Source organism: Protopterus annectens, chromosome 4.part0 (assembly GCF_019279795.1).
Source record: "Protopterus annectens isolate FY-2018-M chromosome 4.part0, PAN1.0, whole genome shotgun sequence".
Taxonomy (NCBI): domain Eukaryota; kingdom Metazoa; phylum Chordata; order Ceratodontiformes; family Protopteridae; genus Protopterus; species Protopterus annectens.
The window spans coordinates 1,453,561,426-1,453,580,205 of NC_056733.1; the positions used below are offsets into that span (position 1 = coordinate 1,453,561,426).

At 32.6% G+C, this 18,780-nt stretch overlaps 1 protein-coding gene across 1 annotated transcript in view; it reads right to left on the minus strand.

Annotated features, from left to right (window-relative positions):
• UNC5A (unc-5 netrin receptor A) overlaps positions 1 to 18,780 on the minus strand; it is a 1,914,539-nt gene that overhangs the window by 1,410,643 nt on the left and 485,116 nt on the right. The window lies entirely within an intron of this gene.

Sequence of the window (18,780 nt, forward strand, 5' to 3'; positions counted from 1 at the left end):
CACATTAAAAAAAAAAAAAGTTTCTATAGAATTTTCAGCAAGACTACACTGCTTTTGTCAGCTATGCTTCCCCTCTCTGTCTTAAGCTTTCTGTAATCAAGTAAATAGTGCCCTCCATTTTACAATGCATCATCAAGGCTTTTCAAGTCAATTATCCAGACAAGTCATTGATAACAGTTTTAAGATAAGGATTGCTTTATGCAATTAAGTACCTAAAGTACTAACCTACAGACGTAGAAAACAGAAATAAAATACAGATTTGGTTGTAACAATAACCATAAAGTTTGACAGGGTGTTACATTAGTGTGGAAGTTAATCAAACCTTGGAGGCATTGTAGTAACTTGTCACGTCTCTTGCATCATTACAGCTGCAGAGGAAGAATAACTAGCAAAGTTCTAAGACCCTTGGTCATAACCTTTCTGCTTAAAACCAAACAGGATAAATGTAGCCAAGACTACTGCCGCAAATAGTGAGTGGAAGACAGTAAAGCTCAAGGTCAGAAATGAGGAACAAAACTCCCTACAGATGACAAGGGGAAGGAAAAAGTCAAAGCATAGCTCCTGTGAGGGTCAAAACACCACAGAAATGACAAGGAAGATAGAAGATTCAAAATGTAGCTAATGTAGGATAGAGAGGGAATTTGACAGTGCGTGAAAACAAAACAGAAAAAATCTAGTCAGTATTAGAATAAAGTATTTCAAACTTTGTCCTTGGTCATAATAAATTTAAGGCAGGATTGTCAGTCACTTATTGATGGAATAGACACAACATTCTACAACACTGCCAGTGGTTATTTAAACTTGCCTTTCTTAAACAATCAAACAAGCAATGTAGAGACAACTCCAATCAAGTTAAGGAGACAAACAAATCAATTTAATAAAGGTGTGGTGCAAATCACATGTTCCTTCAAGAAATCTCTGATAATGTCTAAGTGCAAAAAAAACACTTCATGTGTAAGACTGAAAAATACATTACCCAGTGAAAGTTTCTTTTTTTAATAAACAGCAGAGTGTGCGGTCTACTGAAGTAATATGAAGTCTATGAGCAACATAGATATTGAATGAAACCTTTAAAAACATGACACTGTATTAACAAGCTAAAATGTATTTTGTTATTTGACTATTCATCAGCAATGCAGAGTTGTCTTATTAAGACTCAGTACACATTTGTTAAAGGCAAGTGATCTATCCGGGCAGCATAGTGCTAGAACACGTCTTTGGTGACACAAAGTGTTTTTGAATGGAAAGGCTTTTGTCAATATCATTGCACAAAATCACCTTACTAAAAATAACCTACCAGTTTGTGTCATTTTGGTGCAGCAGAAGTACTGCTAATGCAAGTTGTTGTTATGTCTTTCGGCTTTTCCCGGTTAGGGGTCGCCACAGTGGAACTCTGGTCCGCTAATGACTGGCAGTAGATTTTTACATGCCGAGATGCCAGCTCTGATGCACAACCTTCAACAAAGGTACGCCCATTCACGCATGTCTCCACACAGAAGATGCTTTAGCTGAGAATCGAACAGGACAACATCTTACTGTGAGGTGACACAATAAGTTAAAACAGTGAAAATATGTTCCTACTAGAGATAAGAAACTTCACAAAGCCCATGAACTGACCACAACACTGATTCTTTTGCATGATAAGCAATTCACGGTGATTCTGTCCAAATGGCAATGGTTGCATAACTGACAAGGCATACCTTTTTGATAAAGTATAAAATGATTACATGTTATATGGCTTGTTGAGCTTATGTACTGATCTATGCTGGGCACATTTTGGAAGGCTTGCATGCTGGTATCTATATGAGATTGCTTATGTCACAGTTGCTAAAACTTGACACATTATCTGGTCATGTCCTTTATCTCACACCATGTGCAAGCAATGTACTGGTGCTTATGTGTTATTGCTTTTATATATTTTTATGTATATATATATATATATATATATATATATATATATATATATATATATATATATATATAAAGAGAGAGAGAGAGAGATTGAGAGTCTCCAAAACTATAGCCCCTAGAGAAAGAGCAAAACATTTTTTTCCATGTGCTGCAGATTGCATGCTGGGTATTATGTGATCTTTACTTATTCTTCACTTGTTGCTACAACAGTAGACAGCATATCCTGAATGGCTGGTCTGTGTTTCTGTTCCTTATATGTTGTAAGATGTCCAGGTAGCACAGAAGAACCTAGATATTGCATGGCATCAGAAGTGTATTTGAAAAGTACTTGTAGTCTGATGTTTTACTGGTCCATTGAAGACTTACAAGCAAGTTAACCATGCATTAGGCTCAGTTATAACCATGTTACTACCAGTGAGTAAACAGATGAAAGACAGAGTCATCCAAGCAAAAGTTACTACTAGGTCAACAAGTGAAATGTGCATATTATATAGGCATTATACCCAATGAAACATGCAGGAAAAGTTAAAAATTCAATGAAAGTAAAAGAGAATATGCGAAATTAGTAATGAAATAACAAAGAAAATCCAAAATCAGTAAAAAAACAAACAAAAATCTATGCCACAATACAATAGCTCAGAGTACAGATTCCCTGATAAATTATTCACTTACTCCTCAATAGTAGTGTTGCTGGATGATTTAGCTGTTATAAAAGACAGACTTAAGTAGTATTGTGAGCCTAAAAAGAATCTATCATATAGCCATCATTTATATTTCAGTATAAATCAAAGAAAGCAAACAAAAATCACTAAACTGTGACCTAGAAGTAATGCCCATAGTTCCCTACATACATGTATCTGATGAAGGGCTGCAAGAATTTGGAGAGGGAATAGTAATAGGAAATACAACTACATTTCTTGGAAACTTTTAACATTTTGTCAAGATGGCCAGATAAGAAGAAAAAGTTTCACTTCAAATTCAGCTGTACTGCATATTTCTTAAAGGCATCAGATCAGCAACATGGCATCTCTACCCCACATCTCTGTTCTCTAAATATATTATCTGAAAGGCCAAAACAAAGACAAAAGGGAGTTCAGTTATTCTCTTTTGCTTGAGTTGATGCATCCTTAGAGATAGTATATTTTAAAGATGAGGAGACAAGGCAGAGCTACATCAAAAGTGCAGATGGGTGCAACCCTCTGCTATCTGCATGTAGTGTGCTAATTATTTACTTAGGCGATGCAAACTGTGTGGTTGTTCATAGAAGGTTAGGTGTGCATCATGCAATGGTACTTCATACTTTAAAATTGACCCAGTCATGAAGGGCCAGTGATGGAATAGGTAGCACACTTACCTTTCGTGATAGAAGAACAGAAGCCTGTGGTTTCTATTCCCACTCCAGGTCACTGGATTGCTGACTCTGCAGTGTAAGATTAGAGAGTGTTGCATTCCTAAACATGTCATCCATCAGATGAGATTTAAACCAAAGTCCCATCTGCCTGAGTTGGTGGTAGATCATGCTGATGTAAAAGATTCCACAACACATATTGAAAAAGATTTAGCGTCCTTTATTTACATCACTAGCATAAAATATTACATTATTTACATATCTTGTATTTTTTTACAAAATTTGCAAACAGAATTACATTGCCTTCGATAGTATTTTCATTAATAATTCACATAAAATTCCCCAATTCTTTTTGCCACAACTAAAACTTTATTTTACTTAATATCTCAGCAAAATTCCATTTTTATTGAATAAACCCTCTTTTAATCTAGCTTTCCATTCCTTACAAATTACACCATACAAAACTTTATCCATACCATCAATTAATTCATTATCAATCCCCCATAATACTCATACAAAATCATATTCATATTTATATCCACCAGTTTATTTATAACTTCCAATGAAAAAAATTCACAAATTTTCCCCATAAATTCTTTACTCTTTCACATCCTAAAATGTTTTCAGTAATCTCATTTTCATTACAAAAAACTTTGTGAGACTATTTTGTGTAGCATATTCCCTTTCCAGGTAAGTTATTTATTCCTAACCTCCACAATAAATTCTGACATTAAACCACCTTACCAAGCCTCTTTTCCTTTCTTTTATAGTCTTAATAGTGTCCTTACTTAATACTTCCCAAGGATTTACCTAATTACTTTACTAATACTCTTGTACCAAAGCTTTCTATACATCAAACATAAGACATCCTAAATGTTTTCCATAACCTTCCTATGCTAATAATCTTTCCAACTATACCTTCCCATTGTTCATATCTAACCACATTTTTCCCAAATCTAACACCTAACACACTCACCTCTGTAACAATTTATATAATATCTTTTATTTCTCCTTCTTATCCTAAACCACAATTCTCATTCTTATTTAACTCTTAACTTACATTGCCGTACAATCAAAAATACATCTAATTGTGGTACCCATCTAGCTTTCATCCTTTGCTATAATAATAATATCATCTGCAAATGATAAAGACTAGGAATAACCACAGTTTCATTAATCACATATCTTCTTTCTAACAAATTCTGACAACTTTGTACCAACAGTGTTCATAACTAGGGGAAAACAAAATCCCACTTACTGGAAAACCTTGCATCAACCTCCCTGTTCATGTTTAGAGTCGAACCTAACTATCCAGTTACCAAAACCATCACTTTAGCCTTATTACACAGATTATAAGACATTCAATATACCATCTTTTAAAGTATATTCCTTCAAAATGCATCTTAAACTTATATGAGCTACATAGTCAAAAACTTTCCTAACATCCCCTACTAATAATTTACCATAATTCCTTCTATGTAAAGCATCTTCTATCTCCTCTCTTACCAATATTAATAAATAATATTTACCTTTAACATCAATAATACCCTGCACCAAAACTTCATCCAATACCTTACCAAAACTAACTTGTAATATATTCCTAAAAATTGCATATCCATATTAAAGTTATGTCTCCAATTCTTGATATAATTATTTTCCTCTTTCTTTTTCCCCCAAGTAAATTTAATAACTCCTTCACAAATTTACTCATTTACATTCTCCCTCCCTTAACCATTCATTAACTACATCGACTAATGACCTCATCTGTTTTTCCTTTAATCTTTTACAAACATCAATCCCTATACCATCCAGGCCTGAGACTAAAACAACATTCACTTAATAATACAAAAGTTTAATTCTTTAATATCTTTTCACAATGTAAAAACCACCCCAAGGATCTCTCTCTCTACCCCTAAAAGTCCATACAATACTCCTTTCCTATAAAGTTTCTTCCCGAACTCTGCATTCTTCTGAACTAAATCTTGCTTCATGTAAACATACTGCTCCTCCTTTACATAGTTTGTACCACTGTAAAATGGCAAACATTCTCCCTGTATTAATCCAGCTATTAACATTAACTGAAACACATCTGGAACTACTGCTTACCTTTCCTTTTAATCTTTGATGAAATATTTTTACATTTTCTTTTCCTCACACTTACTCTAGCATTTATTGACCATCTTTTCCTGACTTATTTTAAACTCCCTTCACAAACATCTGATTTATTACTTTCAGTTTCTTCTTTTTCATTTTCAGTACTCTCGGTTCAGTTACTCTCTTCGTCCTGAAATAAAAAATGTTGTTCTATGCTATCGTTACTTCATTCTCTTTTTTGTTAACACCATTTTTATGCCTTTCTCCTCCTACCTCATTATGTTTGAACATCATGACACTTTACTCATTCTTCCTTTCAAAAGTACATTCATTGTTCTTTTTACAAGCAAACCAAAAATGTCCTTCACTTTATAAATTATGCACTCCTTCTTACACTTATTCATCATATGATTCTTTGCACCACACTGATTGCATCTTATGTTTGAACATTAATTTATCAAATTATTAAATTCCTCACAAAAATAAAGCTTTTGGCTGCCCAATATATCTAATTGTTCCCCTATTACAATCAACATGTATAACACTTGACAAGTGCTTTATCACATCTTTTTTATATTTTTTAATATTTCATCTTTAATTTTCACAATATCAGTAACTGAACGACACATTAGGAAAAATATTTTAACATCTTTTACCTCAGTTTCATCAATACAAAATTGTACATGCACTTTTTTAAACGAGTGTCTTACCCTGAAAAAATAAATGCATTCCATGGGTAACAGTCTTTCTTTATTTTTCAATTACAAACACAAATGTATCCACTAAGTCTTCAGTCCCATCTTTATTCAACAACGTAATCAGTTTTCATCAAGCAAGTCTCTGGGTACAGTCTCTATAACCACAAACTCCTCAGACTCCTGCACTTTAAAGTCAGCTAAACTGAATATTTATATACTTCATTCGACTATCATCTGTATACTGCCTAACCTACTGAATGCCATCTATAACATTGCCAGCACCAACACAACTTTCCTTCTCCTTTATTACTTGTACTGTTTCTCCTAACTGATTTCATGCCAGGAACAGAAGCAAGAAGTGTGATTACATAAACATTTTCCATCATAACAAAAAAGAAGGGATCTTTTATTTAACAAATCTTAAATATTTACAGCATAAACTGAATAAATAAAATAATATTTACATTATTTACAATAATATTCACAAACTATTTACATTGATCTCATATTCACTTTTTTGCATTCAACATACATTTATATCTATCCTCCACTCTACTTTCCACAACCAAAATATTAATTTTATAACATTTCTAAAAAATTCCATTTAGCATTACACATAATTTCTTTCAGTCTTTGGTTCCAAATTATACACATAACATTAAATATTTTTTTAACATTTTCAATAAACATTTTATCTAAATCTTTATTAGAAAAAAACTATTAAATTATATCCGTATTAATATTTTTGTATCCCTTAATTTTGTCTAAATACTGATTCTCATCTAACTTAGTCCATAATGTATCAATTTTTTTGCATTTCAAAAAGACATGTTAAATAATTTCTTCTTTATGACAACAATTATATATTTTTTCACTTTTTTAGATGGCATGTTTGCTTTGACTGGTTATTTCCTTTAAATCTATAATATCTTGATTTTATAGCTTTGATTTTTACTTCCTCCAATTCTTCCCATGGGTATACATAAAAAAAATATTTAATCATTGCTTTTTTTATGCTACTTTTTTCTTTCATATTCTACATCGTGTATACTTATTTTCCCATTACAATTTTCTCTTGGTATGCTTTCATTTCTTCATTCATAGTCTGTTTTACAACTTGTCATCATATCCCATTTTTTTTATATTTGCTTTCCAATAAATAGACTTATTAAATTACCATTTTTTTTCTTTTGACCATTTAAGTATTTTATATAGATGTAACAAAACTGCAAATACCACTGGATTTATTATTTCTAAACCACCATCCTCTTTTGCTATATATATACATATATATATATATATATATATATATATATATATATATATATACAGGATTAAGGTGAGATCTCCATATAAAGGAGAAGATAGTATTAATAATTTATTTTTCAACTGGCAATAATACACTAAATACACTAGTTATATATGAAATATTTCCTAATACAACAAAGTTAAGCAAGTAAACCCTTTTCTTGAAAGAAAGTTTAAAACAACTCCAAAAATAATACATATTTTTGATTTTTATATTTTCCCATTGCAGCAATACAACATCCTGTTTTTCAAATGTAATACCTAATAACTTTACTTCTTGAAAGCTGAATTTAATACATTTAATCATGCCTTCATGACATAATCCTTTACTTTTTTCTATGTTGGAACACATACCAATTTTATCTAAACACACATTCAACTTGCTTATAACTTCTTCCATTCCATTTAAATGCTTATCAACTCGAATGATATCATCTGCATATGATAACATTATAGGTAAATCAATACATTCATTTGTTTTTTATCTAGCATTCTCATCTACTGTCTTAATATAACTAGTTATTGCATTCATAACTAGTGAAATATAATGTTACTAAAAGGACAGCCTTGCCTTATACCTCTAAGGTAAAGACATATATTTATTAAATTATCACGTATGACATAGGCAATCATACATTTATATAAATGAAAACAAATCATGTTAACATATTTTAGTTGCAAACATTATACTTGACTTATAATCTATCCTGTCATTGCCTGTCAAACATTACATAACTTACTCAAATTCTGCCTTCTTTTAAACCTCATTTCTCCTCTAGAATGATATTCTGCATGTATTCTTCCTGCAATTCCCATTTTTTTAAGTAATTTACTCCCATCCTTTTCTAAAGATCCCATTTCCAATTGTTTTATCTCTGTTACTATACTCATTACTTCTAGTACAGTTAGTTTAGACTTTAATTTCCATTTTCCTAGTAATTGCTTTTTTTGTAACCAACATAATTAGACTCAGCAAGGTCTTACTATGCAAAAACAATTCTGCTTCTGTATCATAGCTCAAAAAATAATTTCCTTAGACTAATTTACTCACCCAGTACTTCTGACAGAGTAGCCTGCAGGGAACATTTAAAGTCTGCCAACTCATTACACTCCCAAAAATAAGTTCCCAATTACCTCTTTAACATTTGCTATATACCTGAAGAAAAATTCTTTGGCATCTACTTGGGATATAAAATATCCATGTGGACACCTTCAAGCAAAGATCTTTAATCTTCTAGACTTTGTTGCATATTTGCGAGACACAAATATATCTCCCCATTGTTTATGAATTGCTTATCCAGTCTCGCTTCGAAATCCTTTCTAACCTCCTCTTATTGATTTTTACAGTTATCATGCAATATTTTATATGCTCTACTAATTATCCATTTTTTAACAGAAGCTTCACAGTCAACCATCTAGTAATCAAAACTTTAATTTTGTTCAGTAACACACACCTTTCTTATATTCATACTTAAATTATGAAAATATCCCATTGCCTGTTATGATAGCTTGGCTTAGATCTCCTACAACAATTAAAGCCTTTTTTGTCTATTTATCATATACAGTTTCTCCAAAAAACATTAATAATTATTGACATACTTTTCCTTTAACACTATATATTGAATCTAATAGATTATTTTTAAGTTTTGGTTCCATTCTATTCTGTAGTATTTTCATAATGATTTTATAATCAGTATTATTCAAAGCAACAGACCTCCAATTTCTTATATCTTTTCTTTCACCCTTTTTCCATGCAAATTAAAAAAATTCTACTACATAATCCATTACAGTAAACTGTCATTTAACCGAAACTCAAGTAACCAGAACTCTCAAGCAACCAGAAAAAAATTGAAGAAATACACTACAATTTTATTTGTTTCATTTTCTGTCCCCCCCCCCCCGCAGAAACATACCTTACGTTGTTAGAGTTTTAGAGTTTTGAAAATGAAGATAGGAATAAATGTCCTCTCTCCCCAACCTAGCAACAAGTCAAACCAAACAAATAGTATAGGGTACAGTATTAGTCAGGCCTATTTTTAATAGTAACTCTAAAGCAACCAGAAACTACAGTTATGTAGCATCTACCAATCCTCGAGGGTGCTGGTTAACCAAGAGTTTACTGTATATTTAAATACTTCATTAAACCATTTGTTTAATATTCTGTTAAATACATCTTTTGACTTACTGTCATGTTCTTATTTATTTGATATTCTAAGCCATCTGGAGCTGCTGCTGTATATATATTTAATTGTCTTAATACTATATGCATTTCTTCCAATATTACATTTTTTTTGCAAATCTATATTTTCTTGATCAGAGCAAGTTTCTATTTTCCATGATATCCTTTATTCTTTAATAATATGTTTAAACAATTCAATAACAAAATATGCCCTCAAGGAATTAACTGTGCCTATGAACCAACAAAATATATCAAACAGAACAGCTAGGCACAGAAACACAGTCAGAGGCATACATAAATAAAAAGTCAGTAGATTTATTGTAGAAGGTGACCTTATTTGATATCTTTAAATAATTATTTTATATATTCTACAACAATATACATTATATCTCTTTGGTCTTTCTGTATTATCCATGTTTGTCTATTAATTCTCTTATATTATTTTCCGTAACTATTTTATTTAAATAAGACACTATATCTTTTTAAGAAGTTCTTTACTTAACTTACAATAACTCTTTTCCACTTCTTTTCTCTTTTTAATTTTTCTACCTTGATAACATTTTTAATATTTATTTTTAAAGGACATCCACCCTTCAGACACTTTTTTACAGAGCTGTCACATGTGATCTTTCCATAATTCTAACCTTCTTCTTTCATCCACATCTACCCACTCTACTTCATTCAATCTTTTTATTCCTTTTCCTATCTTAACATTAATAACTTTGTCTTTGAATTCTATCCAGACAGCCATATGGCCTGAAAAACCTGTGCCTAATGTACCTGCATTTTTTTAATTTCACATCCTTCCAAAAGCAAGAAATAGGCTACCTGTGTTCTATATATTCCTCTACTATATATTCATGGATTGTTCTTTCATATTCTTAACCACCCACATCTCATAAATTCTATAACTTTTTTACATCATTCCCTTTCTTCTTGTTTCATAAGTTACAATTGAAATATTCCACTATAATAACTTCCACATTAATATCAATGTAATTCAGTATTAAGGCAAACATATATATTTTTTCTTTACTGGTTTGACACGTATATAATACAATTATTCTACATACTTTCTCTCTCCATCTAATATCAATAACTGTAATCCTACCCATAAAAATTATAATAATATTAAGCACCTTAGCTGTCTTTTTTCTTGAGTATTGCTATTCCTGAACATAATGTTGTCCTTGTATATCTCATTTCTCTATAGACATTCTGTTTGAAATCTTTCTTCTTTCACTAAAAATCTTATCTTTTAATATAATGATATTACTATCACATTTCTTACACCAGTCTATAATACCTAATCTTCTAACTATGCTCTTAAAACTGTTAACATTTAATGCTAATTTCTGCAGTTACCATTATTTTTATTTAGGAAAATGTTCTATGGAAAAAGGATACAACCATCACCCTTGTCTTTCTTCTTTTCCTTTGTGTTTAATTCAGTAAGTTTTCCCTTTGTCTCTCTCTCTCTCACTTTTACATATATATTTTTCTTTGTTTTACTATATTCCAGGTAATATCTTCTTTGTCACTAACTTCAGTACCTGCTTCTTTATTCAATTCTTGTTTTTTGTCATACTTCTCTCATCAGTTCTTCTGTATTTTTACATGATTTTGTCCCTATTGTTCTTCACTTACTACTTCTATAGCCCCTTGCTTCATGCATTTCTACTGTCCCTTCTTTACACTCCATCCATATATGACTTTTCTTATTGCATTTATAACATTTTAATTCACATTTTTTTGCATCATGCTCTATCACACCATATATAAAACATTTCCTTTTTGTACAATCAACAATCAAATGATCTGATTTTCCACAATAGAAACAAGTTTTGGGTTAACCCTAATATTTAACAATTTGCCATCTATATTTATAATACTAGGGATATGAATGATGCTACCATTTCTAATTTTTTACATTACAATCCCATCCCGCAATCCATAATCCTCTATTGTTGAAAACTTCAGAAATGTCCAATGCATCTTTATTTTAATTTATTTAAATGTCTTTTCAAATTCTTTTTTTCAATTTTTATTCTAAACTGAACATGAAATTTCTTCTTAGGTTACCCAAAAAAAAGCTTTAACTGCCCCCCCCCACAGAAACATACCTTACATTGTTAGAGATTTAGAGTTTTGAAAAGGAAGATGGGAATAAATGTCTTCTCTCCCCAACCTAACAACAAGTCAAACCAAACAAATAGTATAGGGTACAGTATTAGTCAGGCCTATTTTTAATAGTAACTCTGAAGCAACCAGAAACTACAGTTATGCTTCATTTACCAATCCCCAAGGGTGCTGGATAACCAAGAGTTTACTGTATATTTAAATCCTTCATTAAACCATTTGTTTAATACTTCTATGAAATACATCTTTTGACTTACTGTCATCTTCTTATATTTGATACTCTAAGCCATCTGGAGCTGCTGTTGTATATATATTTACTTGTCTTAATACTATATCCATTTCTTCCAATATTACATTTGTTTTGCAAATCTATATTTTCTTGCTCAGAGCAAGTTTTTTCCATGATATCCTTTATTCTTTAATAATATCTTTAAATAATTCAAGAACAAAATATGCCCCTAAGGAATTAACTGTGCCTATGAACCAACAAAATATATCAAATAGAACAGCTAGGCACAGAAACAGAGTCAGAGGCATACATAAATAAAAAGTCAGTAGATTTATTGTAGAAGGTGACCTTATTTGATATCTTTAAATAATTATTTTATATATTCTACAACAATATACATTATTTCTCTTTGGTCTTTCTGTATTATCCATTTTTGTCTATTAATTCTCTTATTATACTATTTTCCTTAACTATTTTATTTAAATAAGAAACTATATCTTTTTAAGAAGTTCTTCACTTAACTTACAATAACTCTTTTCCACTTCTTTTCTCTTTTTAATTTTTCTACCTTGATAACATTTTTAATATTTATTTTTAAAGGACATCCACCCTTCAGACACCTTTTTACAGAACTGTCACATACCTATGTGATCTTTCCACAATTCTAGCTTTCTTCTTTCATCCTCATCTACCCACTCTACTTCATTCATTCTTTTTATTCCTTTTCCTATCTTAACATTAATAACTTTGTCTTTGAATTCTATCCAGACAAACATATGGCCTGAAAAACCTGTGCCTAATGTACCTGCATTTTTTTAATTTCGCATCCTTCCAAAAGCAAGAAATAGGCTACCTGTGTTCTATATATTCCTCTACTATATATTCATGGATTGTGTTTCATAAGTTACAATTGAACTATTCCACTATAATAACTTCCATATTAATATCAACGTAATTCAGTATTAAGGCAAACTATCTATTTTTTCTTTACTGGTTACACGTGTATATAATACAATGATTCTATAGACTTTATCTCTCCATCTAATATCAATAACTATATCAATAACTGTAATCCTACCCATTAAAAGTATAGTAATATTAAGCACCTTAATTTTTTCTTGAGTATTGCTATTTCTGAACATAATCTTGTCCTTGTATATCTAATTTCTCCAGAGACATTCTGTTTGAAATCTTTCTTTTTTTCACTAAAAATCTTGTATCTTCTAGTATAATGATATTACTATCACATTTCCTACACCAGTCTATAATACCTAATTTTCTAACTATGCTCTTAAAACTGTTAAGATTTAATGTTAATTCCTACAGCTACCATTATTTTTATTTAGCAAAATGTTCTATGGAAAAAGGATACAACCACTCCATCCATATATGACTTTTCTTATTGCATTTATAACATTTTAATTCACATTTTTTGCATCATGCTCTATCACACCATATATAAAACATTTCCTTTTTGTATAATCAACAATCAAATGATCTGATTTTCCACAATAGAAACAATATTTGGGTTAACCCTAATATTTAACAATTTGCCATCTATATTTATAATACTAGGGATATGAATGATGCTACCATTTCTAATTTTTTACAACATTATAATCCTAACCCACAATCCATAATCCTCTATTGTCGAAAACTTCAGAAATGTCCAATGCATCTTTATTTTAATTTATTTAAATGTCTTTTCAAATTCTCTTTTTCAATTTATGTTCTAAACCGAACATAAATTTTCTTCTTAGGTTATCCGAAAAAAAAAGCTTTAACTATATAAGCATTCCATGTAATGCAGTCTTTCTTATTTTTATATTGACACAAAAATTGTTCCATTGTTTGACCATTCACAAAAATTATATCACAAAAATGTTTCTTTGCTTATATGAATGAAAGATCTTACCTCTGCTGGAGACGTTCCTAAAGGTGAAATAACATTGTCCCTTACCTGAAAATCCTAACAGTATAATTGCTTCTTTGTTTCAAACAGTTTCCTGATGTTCCTTTTTATTTTTACTTTTTCCTTAAACATATCAACATAAGTTTCTATATTACCATTTCCTGTTTTTTGTATCAAAAGTATCTCTTAATTTTGAATTTTGTCCATTATAACTCCTCATGCCACATCTTTGCCAGTCTCAGGTTTGCTTTCTTCACATAATTTCTCTAATAAAACATCCCGGGGCTCTCCTGACTGGAGAGTTGTAATAATACATCCCTCATCATGCTGGGTCTCCTCCTGGAATAGTTGATACTGGAAAATCACTTACTCTATCATGGTGAAATTTCTGCTGTGGTAGAATACCAGAGGTTTCTTCTTTTGTTACTTAAGGAACTCACACAAAAAGATCATCTCTTGCAAGAACACCAATCTAGTTTCCATTCATAAAGGTCTGACTTTGTCCTGCCCAACTTGTATGCCATACAGTTTTTCTCTGTCAGAAGGTAGGATATAGAGTGAGAATTTGCTGTTAAGCTATATCCTGCAACAACATGTCAAGTCTGCAAAGGGGGTAAGACCTGGTTCTCCCTTACTTTTTTATGTACCACATCACTGTGGATTGTATGTAACACTTGAAGTGGTCCTGGGCACCAACTGTGATTTAGAGAGTTGACTGCCTTGAAAAAGGGCAAAGTTGTCTTTTACATTTATGTGTGTGTGTCTGTCTCTGTTGTCCTCCTTTACATTTATGTGCTTGTGTCTGTCTCTGATGTCCTCCTTTACATTTATATGTGTGTGTCTGTCTCTGTTGTCCTCCTTTACATTTATGTGCTTGTGTCTGTCTCTGATGTCCTCCTTTACATTTATATGCTTGTGTCTGTCTCTGTTGTCCTCCTTTACATTTATGTGCATGTGTCTGCCTTTGTTGTCCTCCTTTACATTTATGTGCTTGTATCTGTCTATGTTGTCCTCCTTTACATTTATTTATTCACAAATCTCTTCAATACAGTACCAGTGGCAACTTCACTGGATGTAGTATCTGCAGTTGTAAACACATTTTAAATGACTAGTGTCACAAAAAAATCAAAGAAACAAACCACACAGAGCAGATTTTTCCTCACAGGGAGGAACTGCAGATAAAACATTCCTCATATTTTCACTTAGTCACGATAACCTTTAACATATGAACCTGACAACCCAAAATTATAAAAATTAAAATTGCAGAAGCAAACACTTTTCCCCAAACTTAAAAAATTGTTTTACCATCCTTGTCAAAAGGAGAAGGGTTGGAGTTAAAATGTTTTGCAGTATCTGGGTTAACTAAAGCTATAGCTGCTGGGTCATGTTTGGGAAAAGGGTATACAAACTTATAAGACTGAGGAACTTTATACATTCTATTTGCCTTTTTTTGGACAGTAGGCTGTGTATCAGGAAAATTGCAGGCAGTGACATACACTTCCTCCAGAGCTGACAGAACTGGGGAAATGGGTAAAGGTTTTGGAAACTCCTTCTGTAACAGCTGACATTTTTTGTGGGGGACTGAGAAACCTCAGTGTTCTCCCACTGAATACACTTGCACATTCTGGAAATAGTCACAGAGCAAGAGAATCATTGATAGGGAGATTCAGGTAACGTTCTCCACTGAGTCTGGATCAGAATTCTGAGGGGTAAAAAATGTATCTGTTCTATCACATTCCTCCCTGGATTTAATTTCTTGAATCTCTTCAGGAAAAGGGGAATCACTTTTTCATTTACCAGAAGCCACCTGATAAGAAAGGTCAATAGCCTGTACAAGACCCTGAGCTGGACATTATAAACTACTCCTGTCCAGTGAAACTGGCGCAGGAGAAGTTTTAAGTTTAGTTTTCTATTTCTTTTTGACAGAAAATTAATGCACACACGTTTTAATGGCAGCAACAGCTTCATCATGGATAGACACAACATTCTGGTTAAGCAGGGGCACTTTCTCTGCCCCTTCTTGCAACACCAGCAAAAGTAGTTCTCCCTTACCCACTAAGGGTAGCCCAATAGCCGCAGGGGACATCGCTAACTCCCATTGCATAGTGGCTGTATTTGCCACACAGAAGGATCTAGGGAAAAGGACAGTGGTCTGAGGAGCCAGCTTGGCCACAGCAGGGTCTCTCATCAGCATCTTAGGCAAATTATCAGCCTGCTGTGGTGGCAAACACTGTTATTGAATTATCACTTAATACACAGACAAAGTTACATTTATATACAAGAAAACAAACCATGTAAGTAACTTCTATTAACTAAGAATTATGAGTAAGGATCTTTGAGATATAACAAAATATTTACTGACAATTACTTAGATCTCCAAAATATTGTTTCTTTGTAGTCAAAACCACTGCACTTCCCATACACTGGTATATTATAATCACTTGAAGTTGATGCTTCTGAATAAAAAAAGACCGGGTTTCCTGATAGGATGAATTTGGTCTATATCAGAAACTTGAACGGTTAAAAGAGTGAATGCTCTTTGATCGAGCTATAAATATTGAAGGCACTAAATAGCGAAAACACGGAACAGTGATTTTTTCCCAGGGAAAAAATCACTGGGTTGTTTTTGGGAGTTTGCCATTTCCTCCACTGTGGTGCAATCTCGGAGTTGGTATATTTAAGTAGGGGGGGTTGGGGGCACAGCACCCCAGTTTTTGTTGTGTTTGCATTTTTTTTTATTTTTGCAAAGCAGCAATTTTATTCCCTGGGAAAAAAATCGCTGTTCAGTGTCTTTGCTATTTAGTACCTTTGATATTTAAAGCTTGATCAAAGAGTGTTCACTCTTAACTGTTCGAGCTTCTGATATAGACCAGATGAATTTACACAGATATGCCTCCTGCTACAATAAAATAGCCAAATTTGCCACCAGTCTCCCTCATAGGACCCAACATTGACATAACTTAAAGCAATTAAACCTGCTTGAACTGCACAGCTATCTAACATATTCCCAACTAACTACAGCACACAAACTCATTCATCATTCAGAAATATGCGCTGCTCTACAAATCTTATTATTTCCCTACTGTCCAGCAAAGTGCCTCCATTTTAGTAACAAATTCTTATTACTTACAAATAAGTCAAATAATGTTGCAGGAGACTTGCTCTACTCTTAACATGTTGCTAAACTCTGGAATAGTATCCCCACACAGATAAAACACTTTGACAAACTCACTAGTTTTAAGCCACTGCTTAAACAACATCTTAACCAATGCTGGTCCTGCACATGCTCATCACAACGTTAAGACTTTGAGCTCACCATACAATACTCTCCAATTACATACTCTCAACCTCTCACTAAAATAACAATAAAGTTTTATACATAACTGTTGCCTGTACAATCCACTAAGTTGCATGTGGGCTTTTTCTTCAGTAACTTCCACCTCCGTAAAATCTTGCAATGTATAAATGCAACTGCTGTTTGTGCATAAATGTAAATAGAAATGTAACTACTCTGTATTTAGCTGGAACCTAGTATAATGTAATGTAAGCAAATGGAGCTTTTCTCCTCAAGAATCTGCTGAAAATGGGTATTACCCAGTTGGACTTTCCCAGTATACAAAGACAAATAAAATAAATACATTTGTTGTGTTGAGTAATATTTGTTGAATTTTACATTGCCGTCTTTTCTTTTAACTGAAAAACGGAATATTGCAATAAAATGAATAATTATGTTCCCTGAATAGCTGTGAATACCTATTAACCTCTTAGTGTAAGAAATCCATTTAAAGCTTAAAATAATGGTGGGACAAAGGGCCAATAGTAGGGACTGATTTTAAATATTGCTGTTATAAACTTAAAAAGTTACTAGAATAAAAGGATTTGTTTTAGCATGCATTTTACGAAGGAAATGAAGTCTGAAACTCAAATGCATGTAATTATTTATGGATTTCAATCCTCAGTGATTTGCCAGAAAACCACAAATTTTAAAATGAGAACAGACCAAAAACTGTGAAACAAAAATGTGGGCATTCTGCAGCAATCTGTGCAGGTAAGAGGTATGCATAATATAAGTTTCCAAAAATAAAGCTCTCTGGAGCAACGTCTTGCTTCACTGGATCCCCACAGTAGCTCTGTATGGTACTGAACCGTCTACACACTCATGCATGTCCACACCTACTCACACATACTTGTATACAGGCATTCTTTCACACTCACATATACATATGCACTTGAGCACAGTCATATACATGTAATCTCACACTCACATACATGCACTAATGCACATTCGTACACTCGCAAACATGTACTCATGCACACTTGCATATATACACATGTAATCACATACAGTCATATAAATGTACTCATACACTTTCATGTACACCCTTGCACACACTCACATACATGCATTCACACACACCTCACATATACTGCACACATACATATGCACTCACGCACACCCGCATATACGCATGCACATGCATACAGTCACATGAATGTACTTGCAAACACTGACATACATGTAGTCACAGACACTCACAGACAACTGGACACACACTCACACAAACACACACACACACACACACACACACACACACACACACACACACACACACACACACACACACACACACACACACACACAAACATACATACTTTGATGTCCGTTTTCACTTTTCTTTGGCACAGCTTTGTTTATTTTAAAAAAAATTGAGTGAGGGCCTAGGGGAATAGGTCATGACCTTGGAGAAGGGCCCCTCACCCTATGGTTCGGGCATCCTTGGGTAGTGCTATTCTAAGAAGGGTAAGTGAATTAAAGTGTCAGAAGAAGCTAGGAATGCCAGATGACAAAGGTTACATAAGTAGATAAATAATGATAGCTAGATAGCTAGATAGACAGGTAGATAGACTGATAGGCAGACAGATAGATGGGTACAGCACAATGCACTGCAAACACATCTCACT